Source organism: Ornithodoros turicata, unplaced genomic scaffold, assembly GCF_037126465.1.
Source record: "Ornithodoros turicata isolate Travis unplaced genomic scaffold, ASM3712646v1 ctg00000783.1, whole genome shotgun sequence".
Lineage (NCBI taxonomy): Eukaryota > Metazoa > Arthropoda > Arachnida > Ixodida > Argasidae > Ornithodoros > Ornithodoros turicata.
This window is the reverse complement of record NW_026999401.1, coordinates 377,831-399,051: the sequence shown is the minus strand read 5'-3', so window position 1 is coordinate 399,051 and position 21,221 is coordinate 377,831. Positions and strand designations below refer to the sequence as shown.

Here is a 21,221-nt window from a genome sequence, read left to right as displayed (position 1 = left end):
AATGCAAAAGAAAAAGGAATGGGTAAATGCACGAGGTAAATGGGTAAATGCATGCCTTTTCATTTTTCGCAAAAGCAAAATGAACTTACAGGCGAGAAATTAGTTTTATTTTTCAACGTATTCTCCGGCTGCACTAATGCACTTGCCGCAGCGTTTCACGAGGGCTTGGATGCCAGCAGCGTAGAAATCCTTACCGGCGCGTAGCAACCATGATCGGACCGCATTCTTGACCTCGATCGTCGTCTCAGCTGAAGTGGGATGTGGCAGCCATACACAGCCATGTGAAATCATACGCGTTCCTGTGCCTGCCGAAATGCCCATTTCGATTCAACAAACAAATAGCCATGTCAAGAAGAGATAGGCCAAGAAGCCAAGAAAGCGCGCACAAAAAAAAAAAAAAAGAAGAAAGTAGGAGAGAGAGGCAAACAGAGAGGGATAAAGCCGGCCAGGACACCCGACTAAAAAAAATCGTCAGCCGTCAATTAAAAAAAAAAACATCTTCCACTAAGTTGGCAACACTGGCCATGGATCACATACAGACAGACCTACTTCCGGTGTACGAAACACACACACTACACCTACTTCCGGTGTAGCGAAATCCTCATTCACAGTTCTAGCCCTGGCTAGCCCCAAGCGCATTGAGCGGACGTGAAGTCGTCAGCTGTCCACCAATCAGGGTCAGTGGATTTTGAAAGATATATTTCGAAGCGTTTTATTCTTCAAAGTTTGTTTTTCGGAGTTTATTTCTAAAAATAGGGACTAAAATAGGGAGTAATTGCAATCTAGGGGATTAGAAGCTCTTTCACTACTTTTTTTCACTTAGAGTGTAGAGGTACCTCGCTGTAAAGTGTCAAGAATCCTCCCTTACTTTACTGCGTCAACTTCGATGTCCTCGACTGCGGAGCGTTTCGACACTGCCCGGCTGTGTTTCGGAGGATATCGTCAGCCCGAAGCGAATTTCCAACAATGCTAGTTCCCAGCAAGCAAGTACACATTTCCAACCCTCTTGACCCCGACTGCATAATGCTACGTAGACGAGTGATGGCGGAGGGCATAGACCTCTCCCTGTTTGTGAACAAATGACGTCATAGTGTTCGGCAGCGCCACCAGTTTGGTGGAGTTGAACTACGCTCGAAGAACTACGCTCAAATAGAATTCAGGAGAACGCATTCACCGTAAACCTTCCTTATTTGCTCTCACGAGTTTACCACTACCCAATGAACGTCTCTCTCTCTCTCTCTTACGCAGTTCAAGCTACTCGGGAGATCGTAAGTCTTCGGGGTCCCGTGTTCACGTTCCTTCGCGGGTACAGTGTTCCGGAAAATTCATCTTGGGGGCACCTTAAAGGGACAGTCCGGGAAAATCGGAAGTTGATTTTTTCCAACTGCCACGTAAGCTTGCATGCTGGGTGGAAAGTTTCAGCTCACAAAATGGCGTGATTTTCGAGATATCGAATAAAAAATACTCCTCTGCAGACATCCGGTTTCGTTTTTCTCCCTCGCATACTCCTTGCCCCAAGGATCCTCTATGTACGTCAGCCGTCACGTGAGCATGAAGTCCCCAATGGACAAAGTGCAGCGGATGACTGCGCCGTTGCTGGGAATGCAGAGAGGTGTTTTTGTCTATGAGTGTACTGAACAGAAGGCTACGTCGTGATACCTGTGTTTACATTGACGCTACTCTGCATTTTAGTTTACATAACGCGTGATTGCTACTCAAAAACATCATAATGGACAAATGCTAGCACGCAACAATCAACTATCGCGCAAGCAGGCATGCGCAAGTCACGTGCGGCATTGCTCTTATGCACGTCACGCGAGAGCTCGCTGCGGCCTTTACTCGGGACCAACTGCGGCATAGAAAAAAGTCGATTATAAATCGTGCGATACGATTTCTTCTGAAATATTTTGCACAGTTGTTGTGAGGAGTATTAGAAATCATAAGGCGGTGTTTCCCAGACCTATGTTTTCGACCGGACTGTCACTTTAAGGTTTGCTATGAAAATTCACTTGCAATCGTGACTTCTATACACGGGCCTATCTTCTGAAATGTGGCTTCTCTTCTATTATCTTACAGTGTATACCCAGGGTTCTTTGTTTTCGGGTTAAACCCGATATTTCACGATACTTTCCTCCCGAGCAAATTTTCAAGAATTCGGGTAAAACACGGTATCTACCCGAAATCTTTACGGTCCTTCAACTTGTCGTTCTAGGTAAACCGTCGGGAGAAGTGAATCATAATATCAGCAAAGAGAAACTATTTGTGACAACCTATTTATCCTCCTTTTATAATCCCCGGCTGCAGGAAGATAGTCCCCTGAAAGCGGAGGCTTTGTGGAGCTCAGGCAAAGTGGTCGAATACCGCAGTCATTCACTGCCCTAGTTCCGAGCGGAAATTAAAGGTACTGTAAAGCAGTAGAGAAGCAAGAGTTGCTTGCGACGTGTCTTGAGATTCTGTTGCCTGTAAATCTCGTATGCGGAACCATTTGACCAACAACTCTCTCTAAATATTTTTAATTTGTCACGAAAAATCCGGTGCAGCAGAGCCGTATATTAAAAGGGAGTCTGGCCATTAATGGGTCATGCCTATACCTGAAGCTCCACCCACTTTTTCAGCTTTCCGACCAATGAAGTCTTGAAATATGGGGCGCTATCAATCAGCCTATCCTCACTATTTGCCCCCTTATCCAACATGGGCAGCGCCATTTTGGGTGGCAAGTGGATTGGATGGGATTGAAATGGGTACCTCTCGCAATCTGCAAAAGTAGTGGATTGTTGGTGCAGATTTGATGAGCGCCACCTAGGGAGCGTAAGGCACGTCGGGAATTGTTGTCTGCTTCCGTCGTTGTACCGCTGCCGGCAGAACCAGCTGCTGGGACACATTCTGTTGTCGGTATGAGTTTTAAACAAATCTCCATGAATAGTTGGAATATAAGAGGCAAGAATGTTTGTATCCATGAAATCCAGCAATTAAATATAAGATTGTACAGCACAGCGCCGTTTTTGTTATGATTTCGTTGTGGTCGCCGTGTTCACTAGGCCTAACACCGGCGACAAAACGTATTATTTTCAGTTAGATATCGATGGATGAGCATAAGTTGAAACTGATTTCCGAGAAACTTATATTAGGATGTACATTTGCAGCGTAAAATCAGGTTAGTCTGTGAAATTTTTTTGTCACGAAATCCCCGCTTCACTGCGTTTGTCTTCGTCGCCATTTTGGGTGGCAGTATGGTGTCATGGCGACCCCCTTGGTAAAAAGCAAACCAATCAGAGGAACGAAATTGTGATTGACAGGTCGAGCCTCTTTTTGTGACTCCTCCCAATGGCCAGACTCCCTTTTAATATACGGCTCTGCGGTGCAGTACAGCGGAGCGACGCCTGGTGTCGAACAACCCTCTTTGCAGCAGGCAACACTGTCAATATGTATATTATGTATGCAGCATTATTTTGTCACGATTTTGTTCTGTTTCTGGCTATATTATTTCGTATCCTATATATTACCGCAGGGGTGCAGAAACTCCTGTTTAGTGTGTTTTTTGCGAAATAAGATGAAAAAGAAACGCAGCGCTGTTCGACGGAAGCGCCACCTGAACCAAGCGGCGAGAAATCACCGGATGATTGACATAACGGAAAGCGATGGTTCTGAGGATGACACACACAGTGCACAAAAATGCGACACTGTCTGCCCGATTTAACGACTTCTGCATTTCGACTGTTCAGTATTTGTAAAACCCCCGAGACCAGGAAACACGAAGGGACAGACACAAACACGAAGTTTGTTTATCCGCAGATGTGGCTCGTTGTGTGGATTGCAGCGGCGGATTCTGTGGTGGATTGTTAGGTCGGGCCCAGTGTTATGCGCATTCAATGTGCTTGTCGCCGTACTCGGCAGAGAGTACGGATCCCTTCCGAATACTACGACAGTGTTGCCCGTAATCTTCAATTTTAATTTTCTTACGGACTGCACCGCCGATTGGAGTGAAATTTGCCCCGTTTTCATACTGATGATGATTGATTGATTGATTGAAAGAAAGAAAAAAATTCATACTGGTGGCTTGGACTATCGAATAGCCACACTAAATTAAATTCGACCTCTGCTGCTTGACAGTACCTTTAAAGATTATATCTCTCTCGAGGGGAAATTACATCGCTCACGTGTTCCGAAAACTTTTGTCGGGACCTGTACACGCCAGGAAAAACATCGAAAAATGCCGATTTTGTGAAAATCAATAAACACGAAAAAAAGATACGCCGAATCCGCCCAAAAATAAAAACCGAAGACGGGGAGCCCTACATATAAGTACATGCGTCGACCGTGGAGAACAGATGTTCCGCGTACAGTGCGACGGAACCAGACTTGTACGTAAGGGGTAACGGGTAATTGCGTTACTAGTAATCAATTACTTTTTGAGTAATTTGTAACGTAATCGATTACTTTTGGGGCCCAGTAATTTTTTGAGTAATTCAATTACAATTTTCAGTAATCAATTACCAAGTAATCGATTACTTGGAAACTAAAGAATCCACATTGTTCGGGACGACGCACACACACATATATGGGATGATTCACCGCCGCGAGAAAACAAAACCAACTGGCCTCTGCAAGTTCGGTGCTAGGCAGCTGTCTTATCCCTAGGACTTTTCTCGCAACAATTACTTACCCGAGGGCCCCGAGGTCAATTGCCACAGTGTTCCGCATGTGTAATGTATTTTTGAGTCCACTGTCCTCTCCCCATTCATGTGTACTATCTATCCGTAATCCGGCCTGTATGCAGTAAGTTGGACTGTAGGTTGTACCGTGAAGCTGATGAGCCATTTGTGGGAGTTCCAGTTCGGACTCTTTTCTGCTTCAATGCTGACTTCGTTTTTCCTCAGTTTCCTTTTTTTTTTGTGGATATCTTTTTTTCTATATCTTTTTTATATCGTTTTCTCAGATATCGAAAGTAATTGGTAAAGTAACGCGTTACTTTTCAAGGCGTTACTTCATTACTTTTTCCGGCAAGTAATTTGTAACGGTAAAAAATTACTTTTTCGTACAAGGCAACGGTAACGGTAATCAGTTACCTTTTTTTAGTAACGTGTACAAGTCTGGACGGAACACGGAAAAGTCACGCGTTAAATTGACACGGACTGGATTCCTAGGAAACCTTATCCCGTTTTCAAATCTCACCCAGCATTACGCACAAGCTGTCGCCAAAGTCAGATGACAGCGCACAAAATACCTGACCTATGCAGTATACTATACTCTTCGTAGAAGAGGGGAAATAAGATATCTCCACCCAACAATAATTGGTTTCGCTCGTGTTCTGATCACCACTAACGAAAAAAAAAAAAAAGAAAGAAAACGCCGCTCCTTAATAGCAGTTCGAGCGATATTATCGTGGTGCATCATGGGTCTTTGCCGCTCTAATATAGATCGATTTCTGAAGGGAGCCACGTCATATCACTGGCTGAGGTATACGTCGTCATTGAACACGGAAAACAGTCAGCGACTCCGAGGTAAACGCAACCCAAGACGAAATCGTTCACAAAATGAACTTGGTCGTTGTCACCGTGGTGGTTCTCATTACGCTGGGACCTGCACTGTGAGTAGGAATTATTTATTTTACAAAAAATGTCCGGACTTTTATGCAGACGGAATACCATGCGGAGATCTTACATATTGGACGCTAAAGAATGCTGATGTACTAAACGTCCTCCTTAAATCACCAGCTCCCGTGGCTCAGTGGTTAGCGTGCTGGCCATGTCACGTCGAGACTGGGAGGTAGCCGGGTTCGAACCCCGGTGCCGGCTGTGCTGTCTGGGGTTTTTCCTGGGTTTTCCTCAGACGCTTTCAGACACATGTCGGCACAGTTCCCTTAGAAGTCGGCCCAGGACGCACATTCCCCCAGGGCGTGAGTCGTGACGTTGCCCACGTATGAGGCCGACAACGGCAAGCCCTATCACCACCACCTCGTTAAATCACCTTCGCCGATGTTGTATGTAATGCATGTCTCTGTTTTTTTTTTCAGTGAAGGTAACATTCCGATAAAATTCTGCGCAACTACGCACGAACTCGAAACGTCACTTCTTTCACAGTGGTCAGCTCGCTAAAGACAACACAGCAACTTTTCTCTGGTGGAGTGTGCGCACTATCTGTATGCGCTTACACTGAAGGGATCGAACCAGTTAACACTAACTTGCATAACCAAATACTTACGTAACCAAACCTTGCACACACACTTGACAAAGGGTGGGGTGGGGGGGGGAGGCGGCAGCAGAGCTAAAGAAATGGCTTCCCCACCAAAAAGTATCGGTAATAAATACTAAAAATTAATTACTCGTCAACAAAACGAACAGCAAAATAGTAGAACTCATAAAACAAAATACTAAGCAACCATAGTATACTCACGGAACGATGCGACAGCACCAGAGGACACGTGTTTCGCCGTGTTTGAGACTCGTCAGCTCTGGGTAGCTGCGCATCGTTCGGAATTGCCAATAAACCAGGGGTCGTTCAGCGAGCGATATATACCTGGGAGGGTGACTGAGCACTCATCAATGCTACAGTGCAAGCCAGTGAATTATAATTAGGGAGTGACTTTTTCGGGTTAAACCCGATTCAGCCCGGTTATTCCCCCCCCCCCCCCCCCCCGAACTGACCGCCGACTAATTCGCGTTAAACCCGATTTCTCCCCGAATTCCAGTCACTGTGAAATCCTCAAATGACGTTTCCACTGAAGACGAACAAATGTCGTCAGGCGTAACACATGTAAGAATGGGTCACTTACTTTCCAAGCAATACACCCCGGTGTGTCAACACTGTCTATGCCTTCGGAGATTACCGCTGGAGGGTCACCATCTCGCAAAAATAACAACAAAAGAACAAAAAAGAGAGATTAGGAAAAGACTTAATAGACAAGAGGAGAAACAAAAACATCCGATAACACCCGAATGTACAATTATCGCCCGATTTCTTCCCGAATTACAGATTTAAAAAATAGCGCCCGATTTTTACCCACCGAATCTGAGAAAGGCATTCAACCCGAAAAAGTCACTCCCTAATTATAATGAGGAATAAAAAAAAGCCATTAAAGAAACAAGTAAAAGGCACTAGACGTGTTTGAAATTAAAAATTACAGATTAAGATGGGTGCTATGGCTGCACGCAGAGAAAGAGATACACAACGCAATGCGGAGCGCGACGGCATGTTGCGCATGTTGCGCATAAACGAAACACTACGCATTAGGAATCCACTGGAGGTATCCAGCACACAAAAAAATGGACATGGTACAATGAGAAAAACAAAAACCGAGGCAACCAAACGTAGCTGAAAGCTCGCTATAGGCACAGAACTTTCGAAAACCCCTCCCTCTGGCAGCTGCTGTGTAGACACAGGGGTGGCATCCAATGTATTGCTCCGTAGACGAAAGCGTGCTGGGCGAACGCAATGCATCCTGGACAGGTCCTGGTCGCACGTCACAGCAAACGTCAAGGCGCACGTGACCTTAAAGATGGCGGCGCCCGTGATCGGCGGCCAAACCGTTTGTAAACAATGCGGTTGTTGTTTATAGACGACGTTTTGGATGTTTTTCGATCACGGTAATTATTTTTATCCGAATAATCCCGCAGTAAAACGCGCAGTTTTACGCATAAAGCCTCGTATTGTTGACAGCTTCCAAAGATGTGATGACGCCCGCGGGTTAAGACTTACCGAGCCGACGCTATGTACGTAAACTGAGGTGAAATGGGCTACCAAGCACCGCATAGTTTACGCTGGCAAAATATGGTCATCTCTTGGTGTTATGACGGTGAAAATATGTCGGTAAGCGGCAAAACAACACGTAAACAAAGTCACATGACCTGAAAATGACGTTTTCTATGACGTGCGACCAGGACAAGATGGCAGTTTTGCCAAAAGCACCCGCTTGAGGGTAGTTACAACAATGGCGGGTTTGTGTCACCTCTGTGTGTGTAGACGCCGTAGGTAGACTAAATGATGGTCGTTTCATTCACATGTATACAGTGGGTGCAGCACGGATCCGGAAGAGGGATGCACAGATCACGGGGTAAGTAAATATTTTGAACCAGTTGTAACCCCACATTTTTCTTTATTGCTCCAACGGTGCTGCGCTGAAGCAGCCGCAGAGGAAAATCGTAAGGGCTCAGAGGTGACCTGGGTTCGGACGTTTTGTATTGGAGGCCTTCTCCTCCCTGTATCGGAATGTTTTTCCAACTGTGTATTCGCACGCATAGAGTTCATATAGGAAGACTCTAGAGAACGTACTTGGCACGCCGTCAATGGGATTCTCCTATCCCCGAGCGTGACCGCGCGTGCACAGCCATCCGTTGGTCATGAACAGTGTTAGTGGACGTATTTCTGCCCCCTAACTACAGCGGAGCTGCTCCGTTTGTTGCCCACCCTGTGCAGTCACGTGGGATAACAAGCGGGGAAACGAGCCGATGGAAGGAACGACGTCCAGCGTAGGAAGCGAGGCAAGCCGCGTAGTAATTGCTTTGAGTACGTACAGGTCCCGACAAAAGTTTACGGAACACGCGAGCGGTGTATTTTCTCCTCGGTACGACAGCCTAGCGGCAAGCGGAAGCTGGCGAAATTAGGCCAGTTCACTGCCTCAGAGGAGTGGACGACTGCGCTCTTAGCGACACACAGCGGTAGTTTCGGTATGATCACCGTTGTATGTGCCCGCAAAGTGAGTTGGATTTTAGTGTTGTGCTCGCCAACAACACGTGATTCAACGATTGTTGAGACAGGGAGCTCGCCGCTATCATCGTGATAACAAGGATGAATCATAGTGGCAACACTTTACAGTGTATTGCTTTTATTGGAAAGCCATGCTATGTAGACAAGAGAAAGAAAGGTATCTTGTAAACAGTTGCTTTATTATGGACGACGCGTGACGTGCTCATAAACATTTGGCGCTGACATTGATAATTGATTGATTGATAAACAACTGACGTGAGTCACGAGTGTTTGACGAGCACAACAGTTAAATCCAACTCACTTCGCGGGCATATGCAACAGTAATCATACCGAAACTCCCGCTGTGTGTCGCTAAGAGCGCAGCCGTCCACCCCTCTGAGGCAGTGAACTGGCCTGATTTCGCCAGCTTCCGCTTGCCGCTAGGGTGTAGTATCGAGGAGAAAATACACCGCTCGCGTGTTCCGTAAACTTTTGTCGGGACCTGTACGAACCTTTGGGATACGTGCAGAATTGAGTAGTGCTATCGCAATCACAAGATAAAGATTGTCATATCAAACGTGAATGATATTTTATCTATGAGATTACCTCCGACACCGCAAACCCTTCGCTTTCCAGCAATAGAGATGAACATGTTTACCGCCTATGACGTGTTGAAGTGGCGTTTGTACGATTTGCGAGCGAAATCATAAATCATTATCCATCGTAACAAACGTAGGCACGTATTTCTGAAGACAACAATAATCCAAAGATGAATACACACAGTAAACCGTCATATTCGTGCTGCTCTGCGAACCAACGGGAACCGAAAATGCAAAAACGAAATCATTCGCTGTTCCATGCTCTGTCGCATCTGTCCAGTTTCGTGATAATAAAGTGACGAACGAACGACAGCACACAAGCGAAGGATGTTAGAGAGAATTAACTTGTCTCAAGCGCCACTGAGCTGTGAAGGCCACGTCAAGGCGCATTCGACGAATAAACCTCTACCTGAGAAACGTCATCATGACGTTGGTAGACACACCGAAACCAAAACTGATCGGAAGGGGAGAGCTGGGTTCCACGAATGGGTTGAAAGAAAAGTAGAGTCGAAGGTCGCGTCCTTTTCAGAGACCATCGTAATCCCCTCAAGACCGTGGCTTTCGGGCGCGACCTTGTTCGCCACTAGCATTGAACGTAGTTCAACTCTACCAAACTCGTGGCGCTGTCGAACATTATGACGTCATTTGTTTACAAACAGGTAGAGGTCTATTAATGCGGCGTCTTGACGGCTGGTATGCAGAAAGCGAGCGCTGGGTCAACCCTGCTCAGCATGGCGGGGGGTAGTATGTCGGCGGTCCGTTGGCCAGAGAAGTCACGAGGCGTCGAAGCATGGACCGCCGATCGCCTCTCAGCAGTGCAATACGCGTCCGAGACTAGACTTGTCTACGAAGCAGGACATAGGCTCGCTCTGCAATGGGTTCTCGCCCATTACGGTGTCGAAGGCACGAATGGTCACTTCTCCGCTGTCTTCTATTGAAAGAAAAGTAGAACCGCACATCCCTTTCTGGGACCGTCGTCCCCTTAATCGCCAGATAGCTTCGAGCCTGGTTCAACTCTACCACGTGACTCTACCAAACCGGTGGCGCTGCCGTACACTATGACGTCATTTGTTTACAAACAGGGAGAGGCCTATATTCTTCGGGGGAACTGGCAAAAACTGGTTTATGGCGGCAAAGAGACAGGGACGACCAGTGAACCAGAACGAGTTGTCCCACTAAAAGGACATGTCACATCGCCGTCCATGTTGATCCTTACTGTATCTGTGTCGTTACGCATCTATCTTGGTGGACGCATTGGCGCGGTGTCAGTCAGTTGCTAGAGTACGCTGCACCAACACACTGTTGTTTTGAGGCTTTTTCGCCTAGAGTTTGTACGGAATTTATGTTTTGTGTGGCATCTCATGAGCTACCGACTTCGTGTGCCACCACCATAAGGTTACCCTCTTTTGTTTTTCAGTGTGCCAAAGTAGCAGGAGTCACCAGCTGCAGCCCGGGTTGTATATGCGGTAGTTTCGACTGTGGTATTTGGAAAAAGCAGTACTGCCGGAAATTGACGGAAGAAGAACAAAGAACCAGAGAGGAGTTCCTTAACAGCAAAAAGGGAAAATAAAATAAAATGACCAAGTATATTGTGGGGAAGACTCATCGCCATCGCCGGCCCCGCGCGGGAAGTTCAATTCAAATCAACTTCCCGCGCGGGGCCGGCGAATGCGATGAGTCTTCCCCACAAATATGTGTGTCGTGTGCATCCGTCACGATTCATGAAGTTGCGAAAACATCTGCCGGAGTTTTTGTTTTCTTTCCTTTCTTTTCTTTTTTGTCGATAAAGCATCTGGCGAAAAGCTAAAAAAAAATAAAAAATGAAAACCTTGTGTTACACGATTTCCTCGTCGTACGCGGTACAAACCACGTGAAAACCAGCGGTGGTGCTATATAGCCAAGGCCGTGTTGAAGACTGGGAGATGCTGGGTTCGAACCCTACCACCGGCTGTGCTGTCTGAGGTTTTCTTCTCTCGGTTTTCCGAAGACTTTCGAGACGAACGGGGACACAGTTTCCCCCTGAAGTCGGACCAGGACGCATACTAACCCCCCGCTCCTTCCTGCTGTCCTCTCTCCAAACAGTTCTGCCGCCGGGCACATATACCTCCCCATCCCCGTCTTTGGTGTTCCCGCCATTCCCGCTCCCCCCATCCCTTGCTCTCTCTTTCCCTCCTCACGTGACATATGACTCTGTGTGACTCGAACTAGAGTCACTAAATAAGCTACGCTTCAGAGTAACGACACTGAGGCAAAAACAGCCGCCATGTTGTTTCGGATGACCTCCAGCCCTACCTCTATTTTGGCAGTAGAAATAGATGAAGATGAAGTTCAGCAGTGGAAGAAGACAACACTTCGAAGAGCGCTAAATGGATGGCGCTGGAGGTCATCCGAAACAACATGGCGGCTCAGTGTCGATACTCTGAAGCGTAGCTTATTTAGTGACTCTGACTCGAACTACAGCCGAAAAGAGTCTCCCATGTATAAAGGCTGGATCGCGCATAGGAGAGGGGCTCGTGGGAGAGATGTGCGGCAACCGGCCGCCATGTTGGAGCGCCCACTGGCGCCGGACAGCACGCTAAAGTTTTCGGCCGACACCCGCGCCCCCACTAGGCGAAATGTGGGTATAACCTCCTGGTACCTGCTGCGCAGTCCCGTACAACTGCATCCATTTCGACGGCCGCTCGGAAGGGTTGAAGTTAGTTAAAGCTGATTATACGACACCGAGACCGTGATACAACAACAGTCAGACGGCTCGAGAGATTTTTACCTTCACGTTTTGTGAATGGGTTCTGGGCGAAAACGGAAGAACGGCGGCTATTGCTGCGTAGTAAGCTGCCACAACAACAGGGCTCCCGTCAAGGGAAAGCAACCTGCCATAAAGTTTTACGCTTTCACTTTTCCTTTAATGTAATTTAGAAACTAGTAAATCAACTATTAGGTGGTCTTATGCTTGTTCCTCAGATATTTTCTTTTTTTTATATATATATTGCCTAGGGTTTGGCAGCAAATTTCCCTGTTTCCTAGGATATTTCGAGCAAAGCAGAAGCGCACGCAAACAAGCGACCAGTCACATGTCAGTCTGGCTGTGTCGTATTTGCAAAGAACGGCGGAGAATAATAGTACCGGGTTATGTGTGGTTTCATTGCACGTTCTGTGAGCGATGGGCTCAAGGGGGTTGTGTAGGCTTTACATTGTCTGATTATATTGCAAAAACTAATTTGTATAGTTAATTACCACGGCGTGTCTCATATTTCCCCACTCGATGTCTCGTCTTGCCCCGAGGGTTGGGCAAGGTGAGACAACCTGCATTTTTGAATTTCTACTTGTTCTGTTATCTTAGACCGCCTAAATCAGTTCTGCGTTTATAGGTTAGAAGCTCTAGACCCCTGAGAATTCCTATGGTTAGTTGTTCTACGAAGACACGAAAAATTTAAAATTCCGACTTTTCCGATACGAGCAGATTTCCTTTCTTGACAGTATCTCCACAGAAGTAGTCGGGAAGGTCAATGGGAGGAAAGCCACCAAATAAAACACGCGTGACTGCACGTACGCCGTGATACTGTCCCAAACGTACCAAAGCAATGAGCGGCTCCGTGTGGTACCGAGTCAAAATGTACGGAGTCACCATAGAGGGCGCGCTCAGGCAAACCACCGCAGAGCCGTATATTAAAAGGGAGTCTGGCCATTGGGAGGAGTCACAAAAAGAGGCTCGACCTGTCAATCACAGTTTCGCTCCTCTGATTGGTTTGCTTTTTACCAAGGGGGTCGCCATGACACCATACTGCCACCCAAAATGGCGACGAAAACAAACACAGTGAAGCGGGGATTTCGTGACAAAAAATTTTCACAGACTAACCTGATTTTATGCTGCAAATGTACATCCTAATATAAATTTCTCGGAAATCAGTTTCAACTTATGCTCATCCATCGATATCTAACTGAAAATAATACGTTTTGTCGCCGGTGTTAGGCCTAGTGAACACGGCGATCACAAGGAAATCATAACAAAAACGGCGCTGTGCTGTACGATATTATTTTTAACAGCTGGATTTCATGGATATAAACATTATTGCCTCTTATATTCCAACTATTCATGTAGATTTGTTTAAAAATCATATCGACGACAGAATGTGTCCCAGCAGGTGGTTCTGACGGCAGCGGTACAACGACAGAAGCAGACGACAATTCCCAACGTGCCTTACGCTCCCTAGGTGGCGCTTATCAAATTTGCACCAACAATCCACTACTTGTGCAGATTGCGAGAGGTATCCATTTCAATCCCATCCAATCCACTTGCCACCCAAAATGGCGCTGCCCATGTTGGATAGGGGGGCAAATAGTGAGGATAGGCTGATTGATAGCGCCCCATATTTCAAGACTTCATTGGTCGGAAAGCTGAAAAAGTGGGTGGAGCTTCAGGTATAGGCATGACCCACTAATGGCCAGACTCCCTTTTAATATACGGCTCTGAACCACCGGAGCGCCCTCACGCTAGCGTGCGGTGCCTATAGGAAACAATGGGAAGTGATTTGATTTGGAGTATTTATTGCGCTTTAAACGCTCCTCATTGCTGATTAGCACGCATTTTTCTTAGGAATCAGTGTGCTGATGTATTCCAAACGTGCTTCAGCCGTGTTCCTCCAGTTTTTAATGGCAATTGCCGTCTTTTTCTTCTCCGCTGCCTGTATTCCGAATAGGGCGTCGCAACTGTCGTGCACGGGGCGCACACGCATGAAGGTGAATTTGGTGAATGTCAACTTATAAAATTAAGTATTTTTTGCTTGAAAATGTTTCACACTGTTTGTTATTGTAAGGTACTTCCATTTTTATATTTTTTGTTTGTTTTCGTTTGTTATTCGGTTTTCGTGTGGTGTTCCGTGGTTCTCGTTCGTTATTATGTGGTTTGGTATTGTATGGTTCTCGTTTGACTTTTTCCGTTATCCTATTATGTTCTGCGAGTGTATCTGTGTGTGTTCTACAATAAGACCTCGATCCTTATTCTGAAGGGGCTCACCACCAGCAATGGGGTAGAGTATAGACCCTGGTGATGAAACTCCCCATTCCTCATCTTAAAATAACGTTATCGTCAGGAGTGCTTTGCAGTTGTTCAGCTGTCAGCGTATTTCATTACAGAAATTCGAAGCGCTCTGCACGAAGAGCATGCATGCATGCATGCATGACTTATCACACACGCTGTAGGAGCGACTGCACATACGAGGTCAACACAGCGGTTTATTTACTTCCACCGTACCTCACAAATTAAAAGAACAGTGGAACAAATTGGCATATTGGCGCAGGTTCTGCATCCGCTTCTTCGACACAGCTAAGCGACTGTGACGGGAACCTGCAAGCACAAGCGCATCGTTGATAGAAAATACATTGTTTTGAGATTTATAGGAACAGCCACACATACTTTGCATGCCACACAGATGCATGCGATACGAATAAACAGATTTTTCCTCAAAATAAAGAGCTTATCTGTGAAAAATTAACCCTCTTTCTCTGTCCGTGTGAAGTGTACTCAAAGCTGCAACAAATTGGCATGACATGCCCTTTAGTTTAAAGTAAATTTTAAAAAATACGGGCAGCCCCGCTTGAAATAAATGCAGACGACAGAATGCGTTGGGCCCACCAATATGGCGGCCGGTGACCACGTTGTGGAGCACCCTATGCGCGATCCAGCCTATACTATAGCACTATAGAGATCAGTGGCGCCGCCTCTTTTGAAGGACGGGAGAGGGAAAGCGCGATGAGCGGTTTCCGTTTCCTCTCCTTCTCGAGAGGCCACTTCCCATTGACCTCCGCAAACGACGTCCCTCAATGAGGTTACGAGAAGCATCCATGTTCTCCGTGGCAGAGATATAAAGTCATATACCTCTGCCACGAATGATAGGGTTACAGCTTCTGATTCGGTGAGCGACGGGGACGTACGCCTATACTTACTTAGCTTACTTACGCCTTTACTTACAAACTTAGTGGTTTGGAAACCGGATGTGCAGAGCCACCTAATTTTACTTCTCATATTAAAGAGGATACGCTCTTAGAAAAAGGGGTGGAGTAGTTACACTTTTTAGGAGGTAGTAGTTTTCGCATGTGTTGTGCCTAAAAGGTTGCAAAGTTCTACCTGCTATGTCACTCTTTGCGACGAATGATATAGGGTTACAGCTTCTGACTCGGTGAGCGACGGGTTCGTACGCCTTTTTGTAGCAACTTGTATATAATGATAGTTGCTTTTACCACCTTTGTGTGGGAAAAAGTGTGTATTTACACTTACTCTCTTTATCAGACGCTATGTTCACCTAGGAGGTAACTACAGAACTTACCACATTTTCACGCCCTCTTTTCTTAGAGTGTATGCTATCTTTATTCGAAGCTGAGTAGAGAGAAGCGTTTCACGAAATCAGTCAAAACCAAAGACGAGACGTGGTGCAACTTCTGGACGAGACTCCGTAGCTACGTGGTGGCAGCATATGCGAATCTGACAGGCGAGGCGCGAGTCAGTTCGTACCCTACAACTCAGTGAACTTACAGGGGTTGTAAAACCAAACTTGTGAAGATAAATAAGGTTGTAAACATTGATTTATATCTGCTAAACACGCACATCGAAAGGCTATGTTTCTGCGAACCCGCGTTACGAAGGTCGCTCTCGCTGAACAACAACAACTTTATTGTGAGATGAGGAATGGGGAGTTTCATCGCCAGGGGGCGATACTCTACCCCATTGCTCAGAGCCGTATATTAAAAGGGAGTCTGGCCATTGGGAGGAGTCACAAAAAGAGGCTCGACCTGTCAATCACAGTTTCGCTCCTCTGATTGGTTCGCTTTTTACCAAGGGGGTCGCCATGACACCTTACTGCCACCCAAAATGGCGACAAAAACAAACGCGGTGAAGCGGGGATTTCGTGACAAAAAATGTTCACAGACTACGCTGATTTTACGCTGGAAATGTAAATCCACATATACCTTTCTCAGAAATCAGTTTCAACTTACGCTCATCCATCGACATCTAAGCGAAAATAATACGTTTTGTCGCCGGCGTTAGGCCTAGTGAACACGACGGTCGCGGCGATCACAACGAAATCATAACAAAAACGGCACTGTGCTGTACAATCTTATATTTAATTGCTGGATTTCATGGATATAAATAGTATTGCCTTTTATATTCCAACTATTCATATAGATGTGTTTTAAAATCATACCGACGACAGAATGTGTCCCAGCAGGTGGTTCTGCCGGCAGCCGTGCAACGGTGGAAGCAGACGACAGTTCCCGACGTACCTTACGCTCCCTAGGTGGCGTTCATGAAATTTGCAAGATGGAAACAATAACACCGACTTAACATAACAAACTAACCAATTTATTCACGATGAAAGATTATTCACACTTCAATTTGCACCAAAATTCCACTGCTTTTGCAGATTGCAAGATATATCGATTTCAATCCCATCCAATCCACTTGCCACCCAAAATGGCGCTGCCCATGTTGGATACAGGGACAAATAGTGAGGATAGGCTGATTGATAGCGCCCCATATTTCAAGACTTCATTGGTCGGAAAGCTGAAAAAGTGGGTGGAGCTTCAGGTATAGGCATGACCCATTAATGGCCAGACTCCCTTTTAATATACGGCTCTGGGTGCAACCAGATCCATATATTAAAAGGGAGTCTGGCCATTAATGGGTCATGCCTATACCTGAAGCTCCACCCACTTTCTCAGCTTTCGACCAATGAAGTCTCGAAATATGGGGCGCTATCAATCAGTCTATCCTAACTATTTGCCCCCCTATCCAACAGGGACAGCGCCATTTTGGGTGGCAAGTGGATTGGATGGGATTGAAATGGATATCTCTCACAATCTGCAAAAGTAGTGGATTGTTGGTGCAAATTTGATGAACGCCACCTAGGGAGCGTAAGGCACGTCGGGAATTGTCGTCTGCTTCCGTGGTTGTACCGCTGCCGGCAGAACCACCTGTTGGGACACATTCTGTTGTCGGTTTGATTTTTAAACAAATCCCGACGTGCGTTACGCTCCCTAGGTGGCGCTCATGAAATTTACGCTAACAATCCACTACTTTTGCAGATTGCGAGAGGTATCCATTTCAATCCCATCCAATCCACTTGCCACCCAAAATGGCGCTGCCCGTGTTGAATAAGGGGGCAAATAGTGAGGATAGGCTGATTGATAGCGCCCCATATTTCAAGACTTCATTGGTCGGAAAGCTGAAAAAGTGGGTGGAGCTTCAGGTATAGGCATGACCCATTAATGGCCAGACTCCCTTTTAATATACGGCTCTGCCATTGCTCAGAGCCGTACATTAAAAGGGAGTCTGGCCATTGGGAGGAGTCACAAAAAGAGGCTCGACCTGTCAATCACAGTTTCGGTCCTCTGATTGGTTTCCTTTTTATCAAGGGGGTCGCCATGACACCTTACTGCCACCCAAAATGGCGACGAAAACAAACGCAGTGTAGCGGGGATTTCGTGACAAAAAAATTTCACAGACTACTCTGATTTCACGCTGCAAATTTACATCCTCATATACGTTTCTCGGAAATCAGTTTCAACTTACGCTCATCCGCCGATACCTAACTGAAAATAATACGTTTTGTCGCCGGTGTTAGGCCTAGTGAACACGGCGATCATAATGAAATCATAACAAAAACGGCAGTGTGCTGTACAATCTTATATTTAATAGCTGGATTTCATGGATATAAACATTCTTGCCTCTTATATTCCAACGATTCATGTAGATTTGTTTAAAAATCATACCGACAGCAGAATGTGTCCCAGCAGGTGGTTCTGCCGGCAGCGGTACAACGACGGAAGCAGACGACAATTCCCGACGTGCCTTACGCTCCCTAGGTGGCGCTCGTCAAATTTGCACCAACATTCCACTACTTTTGCAGATTGCGAGAGGTATCCATTTCAATCCCATCCAATCCACTTGCCACCCAAAATGGCGCTGCCCATGTTGGATATGGGGACAAATAGGGAGGTTAGGTTGATTGATAGCGCCCCATATTTCAAGACTTCATTGGTCGGAAAGCTGAAAAAGTGGGTGGACCTTTAGGTATAGGCATGACCCATTAATGGCCAGACTCCCTTTTAATGTACGGCTCTGCCATTGCTGGTGGTGATGCGGGGAATGAAATAATGGGCCCCTTCACAATAAGGGTCGAGAAGACATATCTGGTATCCAGAATGGTGAAGAGAGCTTCGAGGGCAGAGCGTTGGTGGGCTGCATGTGGCCAGGGACCAAGCTCTTTTGTGAGAGAGTGCAGGAGGTGAAAGTCCAGCTCGTTAGGGGATCCGGAGAGTATACGGTTCGGGGAGGTTGGTAGTGTGGGCAATGGAGAAGAATCTGCTCTAGACAACGCTCAACTCTTCTCCTCCTCGCCCCTTTTTGGAGTGACGTCTTACCGTGGAGAAAGAAGGTGTACACTTTTCCATTTCAATGACGACGCAGACGGATGTAAAAGGAGCCGGGCACCGCGGAATGGCCTTCGTTATGGGGACCCCCGGAAGTACTTCGGGCAACCGTGCACAGCTAAAACGACACTTCCCCTCTGTCTGCCGATGCCTGTCAGCGCTGTTCGGCATCACCGGCAGCGGTGTCTCGAAAATATCGCCGTTTTAAAAACCCAACAGAAAAAGAAAAAGAAAAAAAAAAGAACTGTCCAAATCAGGAGTGTGGGACTTTGCGTGTCGAATCCATGGACTACAACGTATGGAGCCGATGCAGTGCGTTGCATGTGGTTTCTCAACCCTTTTAAGCCTTCGGAAGATGGCTTAATAAAAGTTTTTCTTTCTTTCTTTTTTTCTTCACATTATGAGTTTATAATGTTACCACAGCCACGTACAATTCAACGTGGTAAGTATACAGCACCGTATTTGGTGACAAGTGCCTATACAGTGAACCCTCGTTAATATGACCCCCGATAATCTGACATACGCGCTTTATGACCATACTCTTGGGGGACAATGCTGTGGAACCTCTGCAAATCTTCCCCGTTAATATGACAATTCCGCATTATGACAAAAATGTTCGGGAACGACCATGGTCATAATAACGAGGGTTCACTGTACTCCATTTTAGTTGAGTTTTGTTTTACGCTGATGACATTTTCCAAAGGGCCAGCGGCGATGAGGGCCCTCTCCCTCATCCAGTTAGGGAGTGACGTGCGCTGATCTCGTCGTCGCCAGGGCCTCCGCGATGCCGAACATAGTGGTATCTGTTTTATAGATGGGGTTCAGGATAAGACAGTCCCTTTGCTGACAAGACACCGTATACACAGCGTGTCGTAAAGTGAAATGCTCAAGGTGAAATTCCACATATCCCATCCTCATTCATGTACAGTGAACCTTCGTTATTATGACCATGGTAGTTCCCGAAAATTTTGGTTATAACGCGGAATTGTCATATTAACGGGGGGATTTGTAGAGGTTTTTACTGCGTTGTTCCCCAGGAGTATGGTCGTAAAACGCGTATGTCAGATTATCGGGGGTCATATTAACGAAGGTTCACTGTGGTTGTTGTTGTTGTTGTAGTTGACCGTACAGCAAAAATATTGTACATTGTAGCTCCCGATAGACTATACTGCCCGATAGAGCCTGTTCTGGATGAATGCAACAGGGTTTCGAGCCATCTATCTGTCAGTTGCTTCCTGCTTCAATACACTGCTGCACGCTGTACCAGAATAATGCAATAATAAGTACGTATTCCCATTCACTACAGTGAACCCTCGTTATTATGACCATGGTCGTTCCCGAACATTTTTGTCATAATGCGGAATTGTCATATTAACGGGGGAGATTTGCAGAGGTTCCGCAGCATTGTCCCCCAAGAGTATGGTCATAAAGCGCGTATGTCAGATTATCGGGGGTCATATTAACGAGGGTTCACTGTACTTCTGTTCACGATTTCTCTGATACAGATAGCACAGAGCGGCCGTCCCTTTTTCGCCTCGAGACCAAATTCATGGCGAGATTTGCATTGCTTCTCAACGTTCCGTGTCGTAATTAAGAATACGCATGATTGCTTGTATCTCTAGAACATGTGTCCCATTTACGCTCATCAAGCCGGTATGCTGACACAGGTGTATGACACTTTATTAATAAATCGAATTCAATGACAAGCATACACTCAAGTATTCCTACGCTTCTTATTCTTCGAATGCTGGTGTGACCTCTCTTCCGGGTGTACTTCCTCTCAGTACCTATAGTATAGGCCATGAAGAAAATATTATTAGGAAAGAAATAGTATTATCAAATTATGGCCGACATGAGACTCAATAAAATTCCAAATGTTCCACGTTTAGGCATTCCGTATCTCTTGTACCCGTGTCACGTGGACAGTTTTCGATTATCATTGAACCCAATGGCCATTGAGCATGTAGCGCCATCAAGCGTGTCACGTGCGAACAGGTCTGGCGTGGCAAAATCAGTGTACGTCCATCAGTCATCAGCATCCAGTAGTTCGTTAGTTAATTAGCTATGGGATGTATGGAGAGGAACTGCGGTTAACACTGCGAGAACCAAAGAGCCATACGGAAGATCCAAGTTTGCTTGAGGATCTTTTAACGCGTCGGGCAATAAATTGTTTAAGAGGCTCACCCTCGGCTCAGTGGTGGTGGTCGTGGTCATGGTGGCTGTCAGCGTCGCAGTGACTTGCGAGTTCGTGCAATTCTTGGTTTTCACTCTCCTGCAGAAAGCATGCAGTGAAGCCTCTTTTACGAGAAGCACTGGGAAGGAAATGTTGTAGAAACGTCGTCTCGTATATTTCATCTGTACCGTGTTTTGCTTTCCATACACGATAGTTTCTTATTGATTTTATCTCTGTTTTCAAGGGACACTAATGTGAGAGATATTTCTCCTCGCGGAATGAAAGATGCCGTTGTCTTCTCACCAACACACAAGGAACGGGAAGGGATGATTGGAAAGGAA

At 46.1% G+C, this 21,221-nt stretch overlaps 1 long non-coding RNA gene across 1 annotated transcript; it reads left to right on the top strand.

The window, feature by feature from the left end:
* The first annotated feature begins 5,415 nt into the window (after positions 1–5,415).
* Positions 5,416–10,841, top strand: LOC135374862 (uncharacterized). Its single transcript, XR_010417129.1, has 3 exons — positions 5,416–5,587; positions 8,008–8,050; positions 10,699–10,841. It is a non-coding gene; the product is annotated as an uncharacterized LOC135374862 (long non-coding RNA).
* Positions 10,842–21,221: the final 10,380 nt, after the last annotated feature.